The 25654-nt window shown below is 38.2% G+C and overlaps 1 protein-coding gene across 1 annotated transcript in view; it reads left to right on the top strand.

The window, feature by feature from the left end:
* The window catches only part of ARIH1 (ariadne RBR E3 ubiquitin protein ligase 1), a 114246-nt gene that overhangs the window by 4923 nt on the left and 83669 nt on the right, over positions 1-25654 (top strand). The gene's annotated exons all lie outside the window — the stretch shown is intronic.

The raw sequence follows: 25654 nt of genomic DNA, 5'->3' as shown, positions 1-25654 counted from the left end.
AGTCATTTGAATCAAACTGGGGGGGAGGGGTGGCGTTCCGTAGTCTGTTTATCAGATGATGCTGATGCAAGCCAAAGTTTGGGTACCACTGATCTAGTTGGAATTTACTATAAAAGTGGGTTAATGATGGAAGGCAAGTTGTTTAAGAAACTAATAAAACGAGAATTTCAAGAGCCTGGACAACACTTACTGTGCTAATCAAGGTGGAAAGTATTTGTCACTGTTCCTGCTGTCCTTCAGATGAAGTGGTCTTTTTTTTTTTTTTTTCCTTAGAGAGAGAGAGAGAGCGCACACACGTGGGAGAGGTGCAGAGAGAGAGGGAGACACAATCTGAAGCCCGGTCCAGGCTCTGAGCTGTCAGCACAGAGCCCGATGAGGGGCTTGAACTCAACAAACCATGAGGTCATGCCCTGAGCCGAAGTTAGCCACTTAACCAACTGAGCCACCCAGGTGCTTCTAAAGTGGTCTTTCCTCAGTTATTTCAAACATGCAGACCAAACTAGTGGCATCTTACATTTTAGATTAGAACACTTGGTTTTCCTTCTACCTTTCCATACCTCCTGGGTTTCGTTTCATTTCGTTTCGTCCCTTCCCTTCCCTTCCCTTCCCTTCCCTTCCCTTCCCTTCCCTTCCCGTCCCGTCCCGTCCCGTCCCGTCCCGTCCCGTCCCGTCCCTTCCCACATAATTGGGTTTCTTTATTTAATACATTGGAAAGGATGAGGTTTTCGAATACTGTAAATGCTCCTCTTCAATACTGTACTAAATGATGAATATATTAGGGGCCCCTGGATGGCTCAGTCAGTTAGGCGTCCAACTTTGGCTCAGGTCATGATCTCACGGTTCGTGGGTTCAAGCCCCACGTCAGGCTCTGTGCTGACAGCTAGTTCAGAGCCTGGAGCGTATTTCGGATTCTGCGTCTCCCTCTCTCTCTAACCTTCCTCTGTTCGTGCTCTCTCTCAGAAATAAATAAAATATTAAAAAAAATATTTTTAAATGATGAATATATGAGAAGACATTCTCAAGGAGTTGATGATCTCTTTGAATTTAGACACTCAAAGCTATTAGGTCAGTAAGTAGTTTAATCAAGTGCTAACTGGATAGTAATAGATATTCACGGAAGAGATGTCTGTGGGTGTTATCTGTGGCTAGGATTTGGATAGATAGGAAAGAGGGATAGGAAGCCATTTTAAGAAATTGAATGAGGTGAGAAGGAAGAAGGTGTCAGGATAAGGGTGAGGCCTGGTAAAGTAGAACAGAATTTATTAACTGTGGGTGATAATGTTGTAGAAGCTGGGAGGTTTGATACTCTGAAGAAAGGTAGGCAGAAGCCATCAGATGAAAGTCCTTTATTTTGGGCTTGACCTGTGATAGCTATATGTATTAGTTATCTTTAACCCTATATTTCCCCCAAAACTTAGTGGCTTGGGAACACTTATTATCTCTCAGTTTTTATGGGTCATGATTCTGCAGCTGAGCTCGGTGCCTCTGGCTCAGGGTCTCTGTTAAGGGCTGCAACCAGGTATCAGCTGAATTGCAGTTCTCAAGGCTTGACTTGGGGAGGATCCTCTTCGATGCTCACTCATGTGCCTATTGTCAGGCCTCCGATTTTCACTGGCTGTTTCTTGGCCAGAGACCTAAGTTCCTTGCCATGTGGGCTTTCCAGAAAGGGGCTTATAACACAGTTTCTTTCCCTCAGAATGAGTAGTCTGAGAACTTCCAAGATGGAAGCCACAATCTTTTCATAACTTCATTTTAGAATTGATATCTCATCACTTTGTTATATTTTACTTGTAAGTGAATAGCTGTATCCACACATTTAGGAGAGGATTACACAAAAGTTTAAAGACTAAGAGGTGGGGATCCCTAGGGCCATCTTAGAGGATCTACCATCCTGTGTATATATACTCATGTATTTGGCTTAGTCAAGAGGTGAATGACAACCATTGTATAATGCTTATCTGTCCGGTCAATTTATATGCAAATGGGAGGGCATAGTAGTTTGGATTTTTATTTTGGATTAACTGTAAATTATTTGTATTTGGCTTTGCAGAGCAGTATTATATCTTTAAATGATAAACAGTCCTAATCACTTTTCAATGGCTAAGTTTTAGAAGAATAGTTTCCAGTCTCTTAGAATTGGCAGGAATTTGAGATTCTTTAGTCCACTATTTTTTTTTCTTTAAGCTTTAGCTACATAGTGGAATCATCTGAGGATTTTTTTCACACTTTTAATTTCAGTTGCAAGAGGTAATACAAAGCGATCTCACATACACTTTGTTGATTTTTCTGCAGTAACAACATCTTGCAAAAAACTATAGCATAATGTCACAGCCACTAGATTGACATTGATGCAGTATTCAGATTTCTTTCTCTGAGATTTTTTCTTTTTTTTTTTTTAATGTTTTATTTCTGGGAGAGAGAGCGAGAGCACGTGCGCATGAGCAGGGGAGAGACAAAGCACGAGCTGTGGAGGGTCAGAGAGAGAGGGAGACACAGAATTCGAAGACAGGCTCCAGGCTCTGAGCTAGCTGTTAGCAGAGAGCCCGACACAGGGCTTGAACCCATGAACCATGAGAATATGACCTGAGCCGAAGTCAGACGCTCAACCGACTGAGCCACCCAGGCGCCCCTCTCTGAGATTTAAAAAAAAAAATTATTATTTGAGAGAGAGAGAGACACACACACACACACACACACACACACACACACACAGTGTAAAGGAGGGAGGGTCAGTGAGAGGGAGACACAGAAGAATCTGAAGCAGGGTCCATTCTCCTAGCTGTCTGCACAGAGCCTGACACAGGACTCTAGCTCACTAATGGAGAGACACAACCAACTGAGCCAGTAAGGGGGTCTCTCCCTGAGATTTTTTTTTTAAATGCGGGCACTCAGGCCCCACCCCATACTAATTAAATGGGTCTCTGGGAGTTTGGACCAGACACCGTCATTAATTTTCCCTGGATCATTTTAACTTACACCCCAGGTTGAGAGCCTCTGTTCTTGTCCATTATCCTGTCTGTAATATTCCAATCTCTGCTTAACTACAAATTAAATGACTATTTGGTGATGTAGCCTATTCCAAATTTAACTCTTGATTTTCTTTTTAAATGGAATTAAAGTCTGCTTGCAGCTATTGTAACTTTTACCTACTGTTCCTAGGGGTCACCCTTTGGATAAAGTTTTTTTGTTTTTTTGTTTTTAATATTATTGTTTTGGAAGCTTTTCTTTCTGAAGGAACTTTTCTTCCTGAAGTTTATCTGTCCCACTTTCATCTTTCCTTGTAAAACAATGAACCTATATTTTTTATAATGCACATTGCCTGCTTTTCTGTTTTCTATTAGACTCTTTTATTTATCTACTTTTTAATGTTTGTTGGTTTTTTTTTTTTTTTTTTTTGAGAGGGAGACAGAGTGCTAGCAGGGGAGGGCAGAGAGAGAGAGGGAGACACAGAATCCAAAGCAGGCTCTAGGCTTTGAGCTGTCAGTACAGAGCTTGATGGGTGCACAAACCCATTAACTGTGAGATCGTGACCTGAGCTGAAGTCGAACACTTAACTGAACCACTGAGGTACCCCTAAACTCTTTTCTTTTAATAAGTAGTATCACAGGCCATAATTTTGCCAAGACCTTAACAATACATAGGTTGTCCTTTGTGTGTTATTACACTGTTACTGTATAGGTTTGTTAAATAGTTTAATTACTCCCATTAAGTGATGGAATAAATATAAGAATAAGAATTTATTTGGGCTGACATTTGATGATCTCTTGTGAGAGAGTGATTTATAATCAGAGTCTTCTAATCTGGGATAGCTGTATCCTTTGGGGCCTATAGAGATAATAGTGGCATTTTTTGCCCTTTTTTGTCCCCCATGTTTTAAAAAACTTAATATATTTAAAACAGAGCAAAGCAAAACTGCCCTAGTGAGTTAAAATGTGGACCACTGTTGGGGCGCCTGGGTGGCTTAGTCAGTTAAGCGTCCGACTTTCGCTTGGGTCATGATCTCACGGTTTGTGGGTTCGAGCCCTGCGTCGGGCTCTGTGCTGACTGCCAGCTCAGAGCCTGGAACCTGTTTCAGAGTCTGTGACTCCCTCTCTCTCTGACCCTCCCCTGCTCGTGCTGTCTCTCTCTCTCTCCTAGAAATAAATTAAGAAAAAAAACATTAAAAAAAATAAAAATGTGGACCACTGTTGTGTCTTCAATTAAAAAAAAAAGCACAGTATAGAGTCAGTAGGTTTCTACAGTCATATGTGAGATTCTGAATTTTTGCTTTATTCCTAAATTTTCATTTACTCAGTGATAGGGGGTCATCCAGCTTTTTCTTGAGTAATGTCTCATTTCTGGAAGGCAGCTATGCTTACCACTATACTACCAATGCTCAGTAAGTCTCATTTCTGATGTATCTTGGTGCATAGAAGGTGCCCAATTGGTAATTGAATTAAACGGATGGGTAGTTTGGTATCTCAGAAGGCAGTTTAAGAAATTCTTACTGGGTTAGCAGCTACTCTGGCAGATTAACTTTTCGGAGCTCTACTTGTTTCATTTCTAAAAATGAGAATGCTAGTATTAAGGTCAAAAGTTGTGAGGATTTGAATGAGAAATGCTAAATACTGGGAGTTTTTCATGTAAAAAAAAATTTTTTTTAAAAGTTTATTTATTTTGAGAGAGAGAAAGACAGACTGACAACACTATTGGGGGAGGGCTCGATAGTGGAGGAGAGAAACAATCTCAAGCAGGCTTTGCACTGGCAGCCCGGAGCCTGACGCTGGGTTCGATCCCACAAACCCTGAGATCATGACTCATGATCATGAAATCAAGAGTCAGAGGCTTAACCAACTGAGCCACCCAGGCACCTGTGTAATTTTTTTTCTTAATGTAAGCATTGTTCAATAGCACTTTTTTCATTTTTGCTATGTTCCATTTAAAGGAAGTATCACAAGTGACCTGACACTTGATACATTTTGGCAAAAAGTACAGAGATAATAAAGTATTAGGTAACATTTCCTTATAACTAAGACATTTGTTTAGACAAAGCTAAGAATAGCTATAATCCCAGACACTTCTCCACAGGCTTGCTCTGCTATCTCCTTTGAAATTGTCATACTTCTGATTCAAATATTAACAGATTCCAGTTACTTGGTAATATATCCTTTTTCTGAATCAAAATTGTACATTTTTTAAGGGATTAAGTATAAACTGAAGTCTGAGAAGTATTTTCTGATTCTTAGCAAGTATTTACAAGTCAAAACCTGTAACATGGACATTTTAGTTGACATTTGTGACATTTTGAACAGGTATTTCTCTGAAACCCATTTGAAACCCAAATTTACCGCATTCTCTCCTTAAGGCTCTTCTTTCTTTGACTGATTTAACCATTTAAATTAATTTAATTAATTTAATTAAATTTAAATTAAATTAAATAAATTAATTTAAATTAACCATTCTTGGAATTTGAGAGTCTCCCTTTTTTTCCCCCTGCATTTCCCATATCCAGTTAGCCCTGATCAAGTTACAGTTGAAATTTGTTGTTTTTTAATGTATATTTTGAGAGAGAGAGGGAGGGAGGGACAGAGTGCAGGCAGGGGAGGAGTAGAGAGAGAGGGAGAGACCATCTGAAGCAGGCTCCAGGCTCTGAGCTGTCAGCACAGAGCTCCAACCCATGAACCATGAGATTATAACCTGAACCAAAGTCAGATGCTTAACTGACTGAGACACCCAGGCGCCCCTGAAATTTGTTTTAAGTTATTCCTAATCATTATACTAATTAATCCTCATCTAGGGCCTCTTTTTGCCTCATTGTCTCCAGGCTTCTAGTCTATGTCATACTACCAAATACAAATATAGTAGTCATTTTCCTGCTTAAAAAAAGTTTCATTGTCCACCCCTTCCCTCCCCTACTATTAATAAGTCTAGTCCAATTCCTTAATATGGCATTCACGGCTTCTCCATCTTGATGTCAGCTGATTTTTTTCAGTGTCAGCTGCTATTGTTCCTGATTCTTTTACCACCCTCAACTGCTCTATTTATAATTTCTCTTTCATTATACCTTGTTAGTATATAATACTTACCGTTTCTTAAATTTGGTCATTCTCCTCCCTCTTCTGATATTTTCTCCCCTTTTATTTTTTTATTTTATTAAAAAAATTTTTTTATGTTTTATTTATTTCTGAGAGAGAGAGAGCATGAGCAGGGGAGGGTCAGAGAGAGAGGGAGACACAGAACCCGAAACAGGCTCCAGGCTCTGAGCTAGTTGTCAGCACAGAGCCCAACGCGGGGCTCCAACCCACGAACTGTGAGATCATGAACTGAGCCGAAGTCGGACGCTCAATCGACTGAGCCACCCAGGCGCCCCTATTCTTTCTCCTCTTAACTGCGTGTTGCACTCTTATCTAGAGCCTGCTCAGTTATTACCATATCTCTTACCATATTCCTTTTCAGTACCTTTCTAGTGCTTCCTTATCTATGTTTTCATAGCGCTTCATGGGGATGTTGCTATAGCCTACATGAGATTGTAGTATAACCATCCCGATACTTAAGTCTCACCAGCTAGCTAGGTATGAGTGTTTTGAGTGTGAGCTGAGTCTTCTGCATCCAGAGTGTGTGGCACGCTAACACTCTTTGCCATAGTAGAAACTCAGTAAATACTTCGTTTCTCCCTGCCTAGTAAACACTTGCTTCCTCAGTTTCCTTATCTGTAAACCAAAGGGAGCCAGATAAGATTTCTTTTGGCACTAATAAGTTATTTTATGGTTTTTGGACAGTGGTACAGTGATAGTGTAAGAAGTAAGAAAAAATGTTTAAATTCCGAGGACTAGCTTTTTAAGGCCTCTGAATATATAGCAACACTTTTAAAGTTTATTATTTGCATGTAGTTCACTGGCACTTTATATGTCAGTTCAGACAGTGATTTAAAAGCAATTGAGTTCTGAAAGTATGGTCCATGAGAGCAAAACGATTGTATAATAATACTGTTGCCTTTTTTAATGTGTTGACTTCTGTACTGATGGTGCAGAAAGCAGTGGGTAGGTAAAAATCATGGGAATCCTAGCACAGATAAAATCAGTGACACCCAAAAATACTAGTAGTTATTGTATTCTTCACCTCTACACACAGTAAAAAATTTTTTTTCCCATTTGTTCTGGATGAAGTAATAAAAGTTAATAGTTTTATTGTATTCTTTAAGCACTCCTCATTTTCATAGCTTAGGTGGCAAAATTGGATACACGTGAAGCACTTGAGCATACCAAAGTTACAGAGGTTGTTTTGAAGATAACCTTTTGTGCAGTTTTGTGAACTGTAAAAGTCGCTTGCTTGATGGAACACCATTTTTTTCTTGAAAGAATGAATAACTGGTTATTTAGACTAAATGGCAAACATATGGTAAATGTTTCTCCAAATGAGTGATGTACACCTGTTATTTAAAGGAAAACTGCTTATGTTATATTGTCAATGATAGCTTTTTTTAGTTTTTTAGTGAAGATTAGAATTTTGGAAAATTTATGTTTGCCACTGTGAGACTGACAGCTTTCTAATACTTTAAAACTTTGGATGAAATATTGTGTAATAAAATATATCAATATTTGGTAGATCCATCATTACCATAATGAATCATTATTTTCCAAATGACCAATTTTCCATTGGCCAGTTACAATACTTCACAATCATGCATTGGTAAGTGGTCCATTCAGAGTACAAGATAAACCACCAGATTTTAATTTAAGAGTATGAAAAGTTCTTTGACGTGGTTTCAGATTCTACCTTGTGACCAGCCTTTATGAAACAACCATGTTTTTGGGGTACCTGGGTGGCTCTGTTGGTAATGCGTCTGGCTTTTGATTTTGGTTCAGGTCTCAATCTTATGGTTCATGGGATTAAGCCCTATGTTGGGCTCTGTGCTGATAGTGTGATGCCTCTTTCTTCCTTTCTCTCTCGTTCTCTCTTTGCCTACCCTCTCACACATTCTAAAAATAAACTAAAAAAAAAACCACTTTTTGAATTTCAGTGTAATATCAAAAAGAATATCTGTAATTAACTGAAAAGCCTCTGAAAGTACTCCTTTTTTAGATTATATTTTTTTAAGTAATCTGTACACTCAGTGTGGGGTTCGAACTTCCATCCCCAAAATCAAGAGTCACATGCTCTACTGACTGAGCCAGCCAGGAGCCCCAAGTGCTCTTCTTTTTTTCTAAGTACTTATTTTATGAAGCCACATGTTTTTTATTCACATAAAACAGCATATCCAAGAGACTGAATGAAGCAGCAGATGTGAGAATCCAGCTATTTTCTATTTACCCAGATATTAAAGGCTTTCAAGCGTGCAGAATAGTGCAGTCTTTTTACCCCAGTTTTTTGTGTTAGAACATATGATTTATTTTCATAAAAGTGTTTTGTGTTAATCTATACCGGGGTCTATTTCTGTTATCTTAATGAGTTAATAAATACTTAAAAAATTCTATTTTAGTAGCTAGTATGATAAATATTGATAGTTCTAACCCGCATAAACAAAACTGTTTGGCATCCTCAATAATTTTTTTTTTTTAATGTTTTATTTGTTTCTAGAAGAGAGAGAGAGACAGCGTGAGCAGCGGAGGGTCAGAGAAAGAGGGAGTCACAGACTGAAACAGGCTCCAGGCTCTGAGCTGGCAGTCAGCACAGAGCCCGACACGGGGCATGAACCCACGAACCGCGAGATCATGACCTAAGCGAAAGTCGGACCCTTAACCGACTAAGCCACCCAGGTGCCCCTGGCATCCTCAATAATTTTTAAGGTGAAAGGGAGTTCTGAGACCTACAGATTCAGAATTGCTGCTCTGATATTCTGAAATATTTCTGAATTGTTAAGAAAATGTCATGTGGGCTTGCAAACAGAGATATGAACAATCACACTACTTGAATTAATATTAATTAGCAATAGTTTATAAATTACAAATTATTACTGATCAGAAACTTTTATTTATAAGCCATGATAGATGCTCTGAGGGGTATTAACAGAAATATTAGCCTCTGTACTTAAATAGAATCTAGGAAATATGAATCATAAGAATAGGAGAAAGATGTTGGAAATGGGATGATAGCCTAATTTTTTCATCGAGGAGCTAGTAGAGATACCACTTGACATATCCCATTTGTTAGTTTATTTATATTGTGATTTCTTACATTAGAATGAAAGCCATGTGACAGCAGGATTTTGTTTTATTCATTGCTACAGTCCAGTGCCCAGAATGGGACCTGGCACATATTAGGTACTTTGTAAGTATTTTTTTTATGTACTTTTATTTCAATCCCATTTTAAAGAATATTTTGTATATTCTTTGTATATAATTTTAGGTTGTATTTTTCTTCCAGTATCTGTTGTTTTCTGGCTTCCATTGGAAGAAATCTTAATGAAGTTTCTGAGTGTTTCAGATTTTTTACTTTGTGTCTAGTGGCTTTCTTTGTGTTATCTCACTTTGGGTTTTCAGATCCTTTCCAGTCTGTGGGGGTGATGTCTTTTTATCAGTTCTGGAAATTCTTAAGTCTGCTATCATCCCTCTTCTTTCAGAAACTTCAGTTACACATATGTTAGAGCTTTTTGTTATGTGCCGTATATGTTTAGTGTTCTTTTGTGTATCTTACATCCTGTTTTCTCTGCTTCAGATTGAATTTCTATTAGTTTATCTTCTGGGTCTCTAAGTCTGTCTTTTCCTGATCTGATTCTTTTTTTTTTTTTTTTTAATGTTTATTTTTGAGAGAGAGTGCACTGTGCATGAGTCAGGGAGGGGCAGAGAGAGGGAGACAGAGGAACCGAAGCAGGCTCAGAGCTGATAGTAGAGAGCCCAGTGTGGGGCTCAAATGCACGGATCATGACACTTAACCAACTAAGCCACCCATGTACCCTCTTGTTCTGATTCTTAATATCTGTTTGTATTTTGTTTTTAATTTATTTTAGAGAGAGAGCATGAGCAGGTAAGAGGTTCAGGGGTGAGGAGACAGAGAGAAAGAGAATTTTTTTTTTTTTTTTTTAAGCAGCAGGCAAAAATTTATTAGAGTGTAAGAAAGTAAGAATAGTATGAAAGCTCTCCTAGAGAGAGGGGACATTCGAAGGTGAATACCCAGAGACAGACAGAATGAGAATGAGAATGAATCTTAAGCAGGCTCCACGCTCAGCATGGACCCGGATGTGGGGCATGATCCTATGACCCTGGGATCATGACCTGAGATGAAATCAAGAGCCAGATGGATGTTCAACCGACTGAGCCACCCAGGTACCCCTCTGATGTATTTTTTTAATTCTAGAGTTTCCATTTGATTCTTTTCTGTAGATGCTAATTTTCTGGTGACTTCTTTTCATCTGTGTTCTCCAGCGTATATATTTTTTAATGTGTATTTATTTTTGAGAGAGAGACACAGAGTGTGAAGAGGGGAGGGTCAGAGAGAGAGAAAGACACAGAATCTGAAGGAGGCTCCAGGCTCTGATTTGTCAGCACAGAGCCTGATGCGAGGCTCGAACCCACAAACTGTGAGATCATGACCTGAGCTGAAGTCCGCCGCTTAGCTGACTGAGCCACCCAGGCACCTATCTCCGGCATATTAATCATTTATTCTTACAAATTTTGTCAGCTAACTCCAGTAACTGTTTGTTAAAAGTGTCTTCATACATATTTTTGTTCTCTTAGTTTTCGATCATGTGTTCCTGCTATTTGACATACTTTTGATTGCATGCTGTATGTTGCATATAAAGTATTTTAGAGATTCTGGATGATGATAGATTTCTCCACAGAGAATTTTCATTCTTCTGTTTAGTGGTTAGGGATGGTCACTTTAATCCAGTCAGGCTGGGTTTTTAGCCCTGTTTCCTTTCAGTCTCTCTGAACTGCCTCTGGCCCTTTAGAGTCTTCAATTAAGAACCTGCTGTATTCTCGGGGCGCCTGGGTGGCTTAGTCGGTTAAGCGTCCGACTTTCGCTTAGGTCATGATCTCGCGGTTCGTGGGTTCGAGCCCCGCGCCGGCTCTGTGCTGACTGCCAGCTCAGAGCCTGGAGCCTGTTTCAGTCTGTGACTCCCTCTCTCTCTGACCCTCCCCTGCTCATGCTGTCTCTCTCTCTCTCTCCTAGAAATAAATTAAAAAAAAAAAAAAAAAAAAAAAAGAACCTGCTGTACTCTCAGCAGTCCCTCCCCTAGGGATCTCAGACTTTAATCATCGACTCCTAGACAGTTGGAAGCACCACTTTGGTTTCAGAGACTTTAACATTAGATTTTTAATCTGGGCCTGGTTTTTAATCCAGGGATTGAGCAGATGTCCTAAGATGTTTGGTGTTCTTTCATTTCTTGAGACACCCTCAAGTCTCATTGTTAGTTTCCTGTTTTTTGCTGTAATAAGTTACCAAAACTTAACTGACTTAAAGCATAAATTCATTATTCCGTAGTTCTTAGAGTCAGAAGCCCAAAGTGAATCTCACTGGGCTTTCTCACCCACTTTATCAAATCTAGAGGCTACCTGCATTCCTTAGCTTGTGGCCCCTTACTTGATCTTCAAAGCCAGCAGCATAGCATCTTCAAATCTTTCTGACACTTCTGCTTTGCCTCCTTCTTTCACTTTATTTTTACTTTGTTTTATTATTTATTTATTTTTTAAATTTTTTAAAAATTTATTTCTAGGAGAGAGAGAGAGAGAGACAGTGTGAGTAGGGGAGGGTCAGAGAGAGAGGGAGTCACAGACTGAAACAGGCTTCAGGCTCTGAGCTGGCAGTCAGCACAGAGCCCGACACGGGGCTCGAACCCACGAACCGCGAGATCATGACCTAAGCGGAAGTCGGACGCTTAACTGACTAAGCCACCCAGGCGCCCCTTTTTAAATTTATTTTTAAGTAAGCTTTACACCCAACATGGGGCTTGAACTTAGGACCTGAGAACCAGAGTTGCATGCTCTACTGACTGAGCCAGCTAGGCTCCCCACACTTCTTTCGGTTTGAATGTGACTCTCTGATTATTTTGGGTTGACCTGGATAATCTAGGATAATCTCTTTATTTAAAGGCCAGCTGATTATCAATTTTAATTCCATCTGCAGCATTAGTTTCCCCTCGCCATGTAATTTAACATTCATAGGTTGCAGGTATTAGTATACGAGCAACTTGGGGGGAAGCACTATTCTGCCTCCCCATTAGTAGCCCTCTGTGGTAGATCATTGGTTTCCTGCTTGCTTTCAGAATTTATGTGTGCTCCCAGGTAAAAGCCACTGCATTTGTAAGATCCCTAGCTCCTCTAGCTGTTGTTGTCTCAGTAGCTCTCTACTGCCTTCAGACAAATGATTTCTGCACATTATCTGGCTTTTCCAGTTCGGATGGGAATACTGGTTTACCTCTTAGCTACTCCATCCTACCTGGAAGGTGAACAATAAGTATTTTATTTATTTATTTATTTATTTATTTATTTACATTTATTTATTTTTGAGAGACAGAGAAAGAGCACAAGTGGCGGAGGGGCAGAGAGAGAGGGAGACACAGAATCCGAAGCAGGGTCCAGGTTCTGAGCTGTCAGCACAGAGCCAGACATGGGGCTTGAACCCACAAACCACGAGATCATTACCTGAACCAAAGTTGGCCGCTTAACTGACTGAGCCACCCAGGGGCCCTCATTAAGTATTTTAAAAGTCAATGAATATTCTTAATCTATGAGATTTTTTTTGGGATTAAAAAATATTTTTTTTAGTGTTTATTTTTGAGAGACAGAGTATGAGTGAGGAGGGGTAGAGAGAGAGAGGGAGACACAGAATCTAAAGGAGGCTCCAGGCTCTGAGCTGTCAGCACAGAGCCCGACGTGGAGCTTGAACCCATGGACTGCGAGATCATGGCCTGAGCCAAAGTTGACCGCTTAACTAACTGACTGAGCCACCCAGGTGTCCCTGTCTTGGGGATTTTTGAAGCATGCATTCCATGGGAGCAAGCAACCACTTTGTGGACTGCAGAATGCACTTTTGAACTTGGATTCCAGCCAGAAAGTATGACATTTTAAAGACTGGAGTAAGGAATCTGAGATTTGGGAAATTAATAGAATGGGGTGGATAAAATCTAACTTACTAATTTTTATGTAAGAGGAGACTCACAAATATAGACAAAAGTGGTAATAGCTGATATTTGTAGAATATGTTAGATGCTTTCACATATATTAATTTGTTACAAATCCCAGGGAAATGGCATTATTTCCATTATACAGATAGTAGTTAAAAGTTAGAGAAGCTGAGAAATGGGTTTCCCTGTCAGAGACTAGTGGAGGTCGTTGAAACTCGGTCTTCTTAACTTTTAAGCTCTTTCTGCTATACTAAACTTTTCAGGTTTTAGTTGGATATTTCAAGCCCAATTCTTGTCCTTATGTTTTGTTTTGTGTAGTAAAACTTAATTTTTCAAGGGTGCCTGGGTGGATTCATGAGTTTGAGCCCCATGTCGGGCTCTGTGCTGACAGCTTAGAGCCTGGAGCCTGTTTTAGATTCTGTGTCACCCTCTCTCTCTGCCCCTCCTCAGCTCGTTCTCTTTGTCTCAAAAATAAATAAATGTTAAAAAAATTTTTTTTTAATTTTTAAATCATTTTTCATTATAGGTAATTGATTTTAGATGAGTCACTTGTATTATTTATCTATTGCTATGTAATAAATTACCCCAAACATTTATTATCTAATAGTTTTGAGTTGCTTTGCTGGGTGTTCTGGCTCAGGGTCTCTAATGAGATTGTAATCATCTTGTCAGCTGAGGCTTCAGGCTTGATTAGTGCTGAAGAAATGCTTTTAAGATGGCTTACTCACCGACTGACTATTGGTAGGACTCGGTTCTTTATACACAGGCCTCTCCATAGGGCTACTTAGGATCACTCTTCCAGAACAAGTAATCAAAGTAGCAAGACAGATACTATAAGTCTTCTATGATCTAGCCTTAGAACCCAGTGTGGGAGGGGTCTGAACAAATAACAGGACCTAAGGATCATTCGGGGCCATCTTGGAGGCTAGTTACCGCAGATAGCATGTGGAAGAAAGGAAGGGAAAGATATAAGGATATGGCTATAAGGCTAGATTTTAGTTACAGGACCATGAGATTTAAGGGGAAAAAAGTTATATTTAATGAGTAATTAAAAGTGAACTTGGAAGCCCTCCAAATGGTATAGGGTGCCAGCTTTCTTTTGTGTAATACAGCAGATTTACCAAAATCAGTATTTAAAATCTTCTTCTGTATGTGGGACAACAAGTATTTATAAAACTGTTAAGTACCTAACAATCATTTTGTCTATTTAATTCACATTTCATAAAACTCTTGTATCTTATAGTCTAGGACTAGAGTCTAGTCCTATATATACAACTGTGTGACTTTAGACTAAATCAGGTCCGAGTCTGAATCTGCCCTTGCAAAAGAAAATATTTGGATTTGATGATTTCCTTTTTAAAAAAATTTTTTTTAATGTTTTTATTTATTTCTGAGAGAGAGAGAGACAGCGCAAGCAGGGGAGGGTCAGAGAGAGAGGGAGATACAGAATCCAAAGCAGGCTCCAGGCTCTAAGCTGGCCGTCAGCACAGAGCGCGATGCGGGGCTTGAACCCGTGAACCATGAGACCATGACCTGAGCTGAAGTCAGATGCTTAACTGACTGAGCCACCCAGGCACCTCTGATTTGATGATTTCCAAAGATCTTTTCCAGTTATGAAAGTCAGGTATAAGTGGCAAAACATAGTGTGAATGCTTTCAAGATAGGCAGCTAAAAGACCAAAGCCTCCTTTCCATCTGCTTAATGCCACTGTCTGTCTTGAACTTGTTCTTAGATTTTACTATTCCTGAAACCACTATACAGCTTCCTGTCACCATGTTCTGCCAAATCTGTACTTACCTTTTACATATATGCCTCTCTCAGTATATGTGCTTGGCAATAGGTATATAAGGATGAGTGCAGAACATTCCTTTCCAGAGTTCCTAATCTAGGAAAGGGAGATATGTAAATAAGTACTTGATTGTAAAGATAATAACTCAGGACTCATCATGTTCATTTTTATCCATCTGTAGCCTGATCTCCATTATTTTCTGTTTCTGGACTTGTCCTGGCCTTGTTTTCAAAGTTGAAGATCTTAGTATATTGCCATTACCCAGAAATCCCACGATTTACCAGTTTGTCTTTTGAAGTATTTTTTTTAATACCAGTGAACCCTGCTGTGTTCACTTTTGTTGTGTGTTGACCCATCTTTGCTGCTTGGTTAAGGAAAGCCCTGCCTTCCAAAGAGATTTGTTGGTTTTTAGGAAAGAAGCAAAATGTTGACTTGTCTGTGGACACGTTGAGTCTTGTTATAGCTATTAGAAGTTATAAGAAGCCTCTCTCATTGGCAAAATTAGAAAAATCAAAAGAACATGTAAGGTGATATTGATGGAAAGCGTGGCCTTGTGATAATTTTATGGTCACCACAGATTTCTCCAGGAATGCTGCAGGTTTCCTTTTTTTACAGGGTGGTCATCGTTTTCAGTTTATGACAGTGTCAAAATTGTCCTAAGTTTATAGCCTGAGAAAGTATACCACACCTTTATCATTTGTGATCAGCGATGGGGTGGAAATGGAATAGGAAATCATGCTTAGCCCTCTTAGCCAACGGGTCGCAATGACTAGGTTACAAGAGGATGCATATTACGATGAAAGATTCCTTAGCATAGTAGATCAGGCTTTTCATAATTCGGCCCCATGTACCTTTTCTGCCATTTCTTCACATTCATCCCGGCATAGCAGAGTACGGATATTCCCTGTGAAGTTTGTCTTTTGCCTTTGTAAGGCTTTTTCCTTTGCTTCTAATGCCTTCCCCTGATACACTCTTTCATATTTTAAGACCCACTTTAAACATCATTTCTTCTTTGAATCCTTACCTGTAAGTGTGTCTCAAAATTTTGTACATACTTCTTTTAAAAAGCTCTTATCTCTATGATTTGTTCTTGTACTAAATAAATCTGCAGTCCTTGAGGGGGTAGATCAGTGTATTAATTTTGACATTACCATTGACTAGCACAGTTCCTGGAACATAGATGATAAGAGAACATTGATTGAATAGTCAAAATTAAATATGAATGAGTTTTCTTACTGATTTTATTATTGATAAAAATTAATCTTGGTACTATCCCTGTGTTTTTGTTTGTCAGTTCACATTCGTCTTGACTTCACTGAATTAACTCTTCTCTCATTCTCTAATGTGCCTTCCGATTTTTGTTCTTCACTGGCTATTTAAGAGAGTGTTAGTCCTCACAACTGTTCTCTGAAGTAGATGGTATTTTTACTATTTTCTGGATAAGGAAGTTGAGACTTTAGGGGATTTTAATAACTTGCCAAGGTCTTCATAGCTGGGGTTGGAACTTACTACTTAAGTTATGTATAATTGTAAAACATGTGAATGTTACTGTCTTGTGTGCTAGATATTTTCTGTTTGTCTCTCTAGATCCACTACACTTTTCTCCGTCTAGCTCTATGCCTCAGGAGACTGACCTGTACAGAGTCAGTCAACAAGCTCTGATTTAAGACTTCATTGCTGTGGCCTATGAATCCAAATAAATAGTAACCATGAGTGAAACAGTCAGTCTGCATGTCTACTACATGCCCCGTTTAAACTTTACAACCTACTATGTACCATCCTCAAGAAAATTTCAAGTCAGAATCACTATTAACAATATTTACTATTTTGTAGCCCAGTGTAAGCATTTAGAAACTCAAAGTTTTAACATTAAATAATTCCACTACTTGACCTACATTATAGAATGCATTTATACTGTGCAAAATTGTATTCATGATTTATGTAAGAAATTACAAACTGAGACCAGTGGTCCGCAAAGCCCAACAACGTTCTCCTTGTGATAGAAGTACCAAGAAATTTTGGAAGAATAATACTGTAAAATTGTTACAGATTCACAGGATAATGAGTGCTTGATATGTTTGAGAACAGCTGACTTAACTCATTTGCTCAATAATAAGATAATTCTTTTGTGAAGTTCTCAGAGGAACTTATTACTGACCCCATTTAAACTCTTGTGTAAGGAAATGTCTTTATCTTTCAGCCTACTGTTCCATCACTTCAATTCTTATGAAATGAAAACTTAAGTAGGCCTCAGATTGTTATTTAATGTGGAAAGAAATGTATGTATATAATTTTATTCACCAGTTTAGCTTTTTAAATGTAATAATTTCCATTCCATTGAAGCTAAACATTTTATTTTTTTTGTAACCATCTCAACTCATATTGCATCAGTATAGTTAGAGCTGGGTCCTTGGAATATATGACAGTGCCTGGAGATTGATGTATAATGTTGCATTCCACCGTACTATAAAGCCAGAGTGTGAAAATAGGACTTTAAAATTTGCAGAGACTCATTTTTAGGAAAGAATTTATAACAAACAATAGCTAAAGAATTAAGGATGGCAGTAAATTTACCTAATCAACCAGCTTTTTGATTCCCAGAGTCAGATTAACAAGGAAAAAGAGGGACCCTTTTTAAAAAATTTTTTAAATGTTTTATTTTTATTTCTGAGAAAGAGCGTGAGCAGAAGAGGGTGAGAGAGAGAGAGGGAGACACAGAATCTGAAGCAGGCTCCAGGCTCTGAGCTGTCAGCACAGAGCCCCGATGTAGGGCTCAAACCCACAAACCGTGAGATCATGACCTGAGCTGAAGTCGAAGTCAGACACTTAACTGACTGAGCTACCCAGGCATCCCAGTAAAGAGGGATCTTAAAGGTTGTTCTGGCCAACCACTTACTAAGTACTAGCTCCTTGTTAAGTGGTCCCTGAGACTATTCTTACAGTGACTTAAACCCTCACAGGCACAGAAGTGAGTGCATTTCATATTTGAACAGCTGTGATTTCAACTTTTTCCATATATATTTTTTTCCACACATATATTGTTTAAAATTTAATATAAATTTAAAATTTTAATATAAATTTTTTAATTTAATTAAAAATTTTTTTAAATTTATTTTGAGAGCGAGCATGCTAGCAGGGTATGGCCTGAGAGAAGGAGAGAGAGAATCCCAAGCAGGCTTTGCTATATCAGTGCAGGGCCCAACACCAGACTCCATCCCACGAACTGCGAGATCGTGACCTGACCTGAAATCAAGAATCAAGAGTTGGACGCCCAGCCTGCTCAGCCACCCAGGAGCCTCTTGACTTTTTCCATATATTAATATCTATCTCTGTAGCTTTTGTTTGTTTGTTTGAACCTACCTGCTTCTGACTCTTCCTGATAGCTGTTCTATTAAAGACTTATTTAACATATTGGAGACTACCAATGCATTAAACTATATCCAGGCTAACATTTTCTTGGGTGTAGAATGCAGATATAATGCTTCTGCTCTACTTCTTATGGATTGTTGATTAGGAATATTATTATGCACTGGTATTTTGGATTCAAACTTGTGGGTGTCTGCTCAAGCAAAGTTGTATAAGGTGGAACACTACAGCACGTGTGTACCCTGTTCAGTTAAATAAATGCCAGAGAAGGCAAAGGCAGATCTGTTTATTTACATCCTCGTTGCAGGCATTGGAAGGTTTTGCGGTAACAATAGGTAATTTATCTTCGCGTTACCATGTTATTAATAGTTTTGAGTTCTATATATTTCATTGGACTCTGCATTTATAAAAACAAAGCCAGTTGCTAGACAGTGTTAACTAGTTAGCTCTGAATAAAATATTTTCTACTACCTTTTTTAAACTTCTGGGTCAGTTAAAGAATATCTTGAAACTGCAATGCAAACTTATTGTGAATCTGGATTTTCATCATTCTGTGTAACCAACACATAATACAGAAATAAGTTGCATGCTGAGGTCAGTATGATTGAACTCTCTTCTTTATAACGCTTGATTTAAAAAATTTTAGAGGCACCTGGATGGCTCAGTCAGTTAAACATCCAACTTTGGCTCAGGTCATGATCTCATGGCTTTGTGCTGACTGACCAGCGCCTGGAGCCTGCTTCAGATCCTGTGTCTCCCTCTCTTTCTGCCCCTCCCCTGCTCACGCTCTCTCTCACTCAAAAATAAATAAGCCTTAAATAAATAAATAAAAATTAAAAAGAAACCTCAGTACTCTAAGACTGTTGATAAGACTTTTTTTAGGATTAAAAAATTTTATTGACTGTGCATGTGTTTTCTTGGCTCAAAATTCAAAAAGTAAAAAATCTACCTTAATATCTTTACTACCTGATTCCCTCCCCCAGAGGCAATCATTATTTTTATCTTCCTTTTGAGACGCTAAAATTATTTTCCTGTCTACAAAGTTAATTTAGGAACAGAAAAATGCACTGTGTATTCAGTGGCATCTCGTGTAGTAAACAGTTTGGGATATTTAGATCTGCAAAAGCCTGTGAAAACTGAAGCAGTGGTCAAGGTAAAGCTCATCTCCTGCCCATCTTTTTCTGGTGATAAAAAGAACTAGGAAGATACGATGCTTTCCCCCTGAATATTCACCTTCTCTGTCTCCAGCTCTTGGAACAAGTCCACATTCTTTTTTTTTTCCCTTTTGAGACGTGTATGTGCGCGTGAGCTCTGTAGCTATCCAATTAGGCAGGGCCTCTTGTGTTCCAGTTCTTTGCATTCTAATTCAACTGTACTTTTGAGGAAAATGTAATGTATAAAAATGAGGCACAGGTATAAAATGTTTAAATTCCTACGATTGTAGAATACTTTTGAGTCTGATTGTATGGTTATTTGTTTAGTGAGTGAATCTAATCAATTTAATTTTTTATTAAAACAGAGTGTCAAAGAATCAACACCTTTTTCTATCTCACTTGTTTGTGTTTGTCAGAGCCAAACAATTGCAGTGTATACTAACAAATCTCTGAAGAGAGATAAAAAAGAAGTCTGCCTTACTTCCTAGGGAGGCTTCCTGTGCTCTTAGCTACCCCATCTTGATTGGGAGAGGGCTGCCTACAATTGCTTTAAGAAAGGATTAGCACCACCAGAAGCAAGGCTTTTGGTCAGAAGGACTCATTTCTATAGTGTGACATTAGCCATGTAGATGAAACTTGTTCCAAATTACTGTATTGTGATAAAAGTTGAAGGACCATAGTTGGGGTTGTGCTAAGAATGTGGACACAGCCCAAAGCTAAAGAAAAAATTCATCCAGTCTGGGAATGGCCCTTCATGTTCTTGCCACCCTGTCTTTTAAACACATTGCTTGGTTAAAATGCCTTCAGAACCTGAGGATATTTGGGAGTGGGGGCAGTTGTTTTTCTGAATTATGGTAGTGGAGTGGGTGGAAAAGAATTCTGGGTGCTGAGAACAAATTTTTCAGGAATGCCTAGGTGTTTTCTTGCCTGTTAACAGCTTTACATGTGTACATTAAAATTTTTTTGTTAAGTTTTTCATTTTAATTTCAGTATAGTTAACATCTACAGTGTTATATTAATTTCAGGTATACAATAAGATAAGGATTCAACAATTCTATACATTACTCAGTGCTCATCGTGATAAGTGCACTCTTACTAATTTCCATCACCTATTTCGCCCTCCTCTATCCACCCCCCCTCTGGTATCATCAACCTGCTCTCTGTAATTAAGGGTTTATTTTCTGGTTTATCTCTCCTTTTTTTTTTTTAATTTTTAATGTTTTATTTATTTCTGAGAGAGAGACAGCGTGAACAGGGGAGGGTCAGAGAGAGAGGGAGACACAGAATCTGAAGCAGGCTCCAGGCTTTGAGCTAGCTGTCAGCGCAGAACCCGGCGCGGGGCTCGAACCCACGAACCGTGAGATCATTACCTGAGCTGAAATCACGCTTAACCAACTGAGCCACCCAGGCACCCCTCCTTTTTTTTTGTTTCTTAAATTACTCATGAGGGAAACCATATGGTATTTGTCTTTCTCTGAGTGGGTTATTTCACTTAGCATAATACTCTCTAGCACCATCCTTGTTGCAAATGGCAAGATTTCGTTCTTTTTTATGGCTCAATCATAATCCATTGTGTATTATATACCACATCTTTATTCATTCATCTATCAGTGGAGACTTGGGCTGCTTCCCTAACTTGGCTGTTGTAAATAATGCTGCAGTAAACATAGGGGTGCATGTATCTCTTAGACTATTTTTGTATTTTGGGGATATATATCCAGTAATGTGATTACTGGACCATAAGGTAGTTCTATTTTTAACTTTATAGAAACCTTCATACTGTTCTCCAGAGCAGCTGCACCAGTTTGCATTTCTGCCGGTAGCGCATGAGGGTTCCTGTTTCTCCACATCCTCTCTAACGCCAGTTGTTTCTTACGGTTTTGATTTTACCCATTTTGACAAGTGTGAGGTGGTATCTCATTGTATTTTGATATGCATTTCCCTGATAATGAATTGGGCTGAACATCTTTTTGTGTGTCTGTTGGCCATCTAGATTTCTTCTTAACAGAAATGTCTGTTCCTGTCTTCTGCCTATTTTTAATTGGATTATTTGGTTTTTAGATGTTGAGTTATAGAAGTTCTTTAAGAAAATTTTTTTTAGGGGCGCCTGGGTGGCTTAGTCGGTTAAGCGTCCGACTTTCGCTTAGGTCATGATCTTGCGGTTCGTGGGTTCGAGCCCTGCGTCGGGCTCTGTGCTGACTGCCACCTCAGAGCCTGGATCCTGTTTCAGAGTCTGTGACTCCCTCTCTCTCTGACCCTTCCCTGCTCACGCTGTCTCTCTCTCTCTCTCCTAGAAATTAAAAAAAAAAAAAAAATTTTAATGTTTATTTATTTTGAGAGAGAGAGAGTACGAGTGGGGAAGGGGCAGAGAGAGACGGAGACACAGAATCTGAAGCAGGCTTCAGGCTTTGAGCTGTCAGCACAGAGCCTGATGTGAGGCTTGAACTCATGGACTGTGAGATCATGATTTGAGCCAAAGTCGGACGCTTAACCAGTTGAGTCACCCAGGCGCCCCTTTATGATGCTTTTTTTATAAAATATCCCAAATAGGTAAATGCACAGAGACAAAAAGATGAGTGGTTGTTAGAGGCTGTGTTGGGGAAGGGAGGGAGGTTTGGGGAGGGACTACTAGAGGGTATGATGAGGTGATGAGGGGTGATGAAATGTTCTAAAATTAATGGCTGACAGAACTGTGTGTCACAACTCTGAATATTATTAAAACTACCGAATTCGCTTTGAAAGTGAATTTTATGGTATGTGAATTATATCTGAATAACGTTATCATAGAAAAAGTATACACATTACATTGACTTTTCTGCAGTTGTCCAATATGTCATTTTATAACTTCTCTTCTTCCAGTCTAGGATCATGCATTACATTTTTTATTATTATGTCTAATTACCTGCTTAATTTTTTGAGAGATTACAATAAGAGATGTGTAAGTGGTTAGATCCATTGGAAATAAAAGGGGAAATTTTTTTTTCAGTCTTTCCTAAACATGGAGAATGACATTATTTTAGATGCGTGAAAAATAAAATGTTTGATTAAATCAAAACAGCTTTTTACATGGATCCAAGCTCTTATTGTATTTTTTTAAAAAGTATATTTATTTATTTTGAGAGAGCGAGAGAGCACGAGCAGGGGAGGGGCATGAAGAGAGGGAGAATCCCAAGCAGCCTCCACATTGTTAGCTCAGAGCCCAATGTGGGGCTTGAACTCCTGAAACTGAGATCATGACCTGAGCCAAAATCAAGTTGGATGCTTAACTGACTGAGCCACCTAGGCGCCCCTGGATCTAAGTTTTTAATGAAGCTTAAGCAGCCTAGCATTTTGGGACATAAAGGTGTGTTTTAAAAAATAACTTTTAGAAGCTTCTTGAAGTGTGAACACTTGTTTGAATGGATTTGAGGTAACTGGAGGACTCTACATAGATTTTAAGGATATTGTTGGTAATTTTATATATAAATATTTTATTATATCTTTGTAATTGTTCTAAATGACACTATCATATATTCTTTTAAGCCCCTAAAGTTATCTGGATGTGGTATTAGCAACTATTTCTACATAGAAAGACAGGGAAAGGTAGAATGGTAAAATACTGAAATACTACTTTTATTTTGTGATTCCAGTAGACTTTGGTATTAGAGAAATTTTCTGCATATAATAATTGCCATGTTAATTTTGGTATAAAAAAAAGTTTTTGGATGTGATAATTTGTGTATTAGAGTAGCCTGTGAAGAAATTGTGTGGCATGGTTATCGAAGTGCCTGCTATATTTGTAACTGTTAATGGTATTAAAAATACTGATTATTGCAATGGTACTATTTCTACTTGAAAGAAGAGAAATCAAAATTATTTTATTTGGGTATGTGTTTGGGAGGACTGTAGACCTGAAGTTCAGGTATTTTGTTTATAGAATATAGATATGTTTTCTTCTGGTTTCCCCCTTCCCTTTTATACCTTGATTTTAATTTTTATCAAGTCTGTCTATCTGGCCTTTGCCGCTGTGGCCCATTGATCTGTCCATCTGTCTGTTACAGTGCATATTGGGTACTTCCAGAAGTATGAATTCAGTGATGCAAAGGACAGGCGGGCTGCAGCAGCAAAGGTAGGACAGAATCATTCCAAAGACAAGTCATTAAAGGACCATTAAATACACATATGTGCAAGCGCATTTTGGCAGCAAGTACAGTACCTCATTTTTTTTTTTTAAGTTAAAATACAGTGTAATATTAGTTTCAGGTATACAGTATAGTGATTCAGAGTACCTCATTATTTCAAGGGCCTACCATTTATCCTGCAAATCTTGATGACAAGCCTGTTCTGACATGACAGACTTGATAGAGCCATTTATAAATGGTACAGTTTAGTATTTTTTAAACCAGAAGCTTACTAAGCACTTAGGCAATAGTAAATTGGGGTGTGCCATTGTCTTTTAAAAACAAGATGCTAAATAATAGAAGAAATGATTAAATGGAGGGTATTCATGCTGTTTGCTTGATTCATGGACCTAGTTGGTAAATTTTCAGAAACTAATGAGAGAGGACCCACTTGTAAAACTGGAAGGAAAAGGAGGGGGAAAATTAGATTGATCTGGCCATGTGTGTATATTTTATACATTAATATTTATTTATATATCTGATTCTGGAATATTTTGTTGGAAATAATGTGAATCTTCCAGGTTTAACTTCTGGAAGGAAATTGAAACATTTCTATTTAAATATTCGTACCATTTGCTTAAATATTTGTATCCATTTACTTGCAGAATGATACCAATTACAATACCAATATCTGGCTTCTTTCTTTTTTTAAATGCTGTATTAGAATGAGGGATCAACAGCATTTTTTATACTGAGTTATAAAGACTAAGTCACAGGCAAATTTTAAGAACTCAGGCAATACAATGCAAATATTTGAAGAAAGAGAAATGGAAAGCTTACATATAAGATAAAGTATTAGGTTGCTTCTTAATATTACTAGTATATTACAATACCCTAGTATTGGCTGGCAAGGTAAGATTCTAGGAATAGCTGCATGATACAGATATTTGCATCATTTTCTTTGTTGATATACTTCTAAAAGGAAGGAGCTGTGTTTTTCTGAATAGGTTAATACAGTGCTTTTTAAGGCTTCCTGAATGAAAAGGCAGATACAGGTTTGTATTGGTTTTCAGTGAAAATCGTTGAATTTTCAAAATGACTGTAAAACCTAAGATCTTAAGTATTCGCTACCTAAATTCTGGCCCAAAAGACTGAGGTTATATACTTTAATAAACTATATATTATATTCTCTTAAATGTGGAAATGTATTTTGAAGTTTCATGGTATACCATAGTAGAGATTTTTTGAATCGTGTTGAGAAAAGATGTTTTGGTATTTAAGGTGGCCTTTTTTTCCATATTGGAAACCTTTTTGGTTAACGTTTTTACTCTCCTATTCCATATTTAGCCCTTTCTTCCAAATGTATTTTATGTATTTCATGTCTAAAGAGAGCAGAAATCTTTATTTACCTTGTATGGTAATATTAATATGAATATTTGTCATGAGCCTATAATTTCTTTAAAACTGTCAAATCTAGATCAATATAAAGCACACCAATTCTGAATTTTAGAGACATAGGTTCTAGTTCTGACTGCCACTATTGATACTTCAAAAGTAACTGATAGTTTTCATTTTCCCCCTTTATTATATTTTAATTGATTAATTAATTAAATTTTAAATGTTTATTTTTGAGAGAGAGAGACACAAACTGTGAGGGAGGGGCAGAGAGAGAGAGAAAGGGACACAGAATTGAAAGAAGGCTCCAGGCTCTGAGCTAGCTGTCAGCACAGAGCCCGACACGAGGCTCAACGCATGAACCATGAGATCATGACCTGAGAACAGTGTTTCTGGTATCAAGGTCGTTTGGATTGTATTTACACTTCCAGAGCCCTCCATCCTGCTGTTGTAATCAGGATGCCCTTCCCACGAACCCTTTTATTGTACTTTTAAATTGGAGCCTCTTTTTCTTAGACTTGTGTCTTTTTCTTGATTTAATCTCATTTTGCTGGGCTACATCCTTAATTTAACTCCCATGTGACTTTATGATATTACTCATTATGGCCCTGATAGTGTCTTTAATTTGTCTTCAAATTTGGTTGCAGATAGGCTAGCTGGGAAAGTCTAGATTACAATGTTTATGAAAGATAACTGCCTTCTGCACTTACTGTTGCTGATAAGTCCAATACCAGTCTGGTATTCCTTTCTTGATGACTTTTTTTTTTTTTTTTTTTTTGAAGTTTCAGCCTTTTCTCTTGATTGTTTG

This window comes from Hyaena hyaena, unplaced genomic scaffold (assembly GCF_003009895.1).
Source record: "Hyaena hyaena isolate Hyena2069 unplaced genomic scaffold, ASM300989v1 scaffold_130, whole genome shotgun sequence".
NCBI lineage: Eukaryota > Metazoa > Chordata > Mammalia > Carnivora > Hyaenidae > Hyaena > Hyaena hyaena.
The sequence above is the reverse complement of the archived record's forward strand: the minus strand, read 5'-3'. Positions and strand labels throughout refer to the sequence as shown.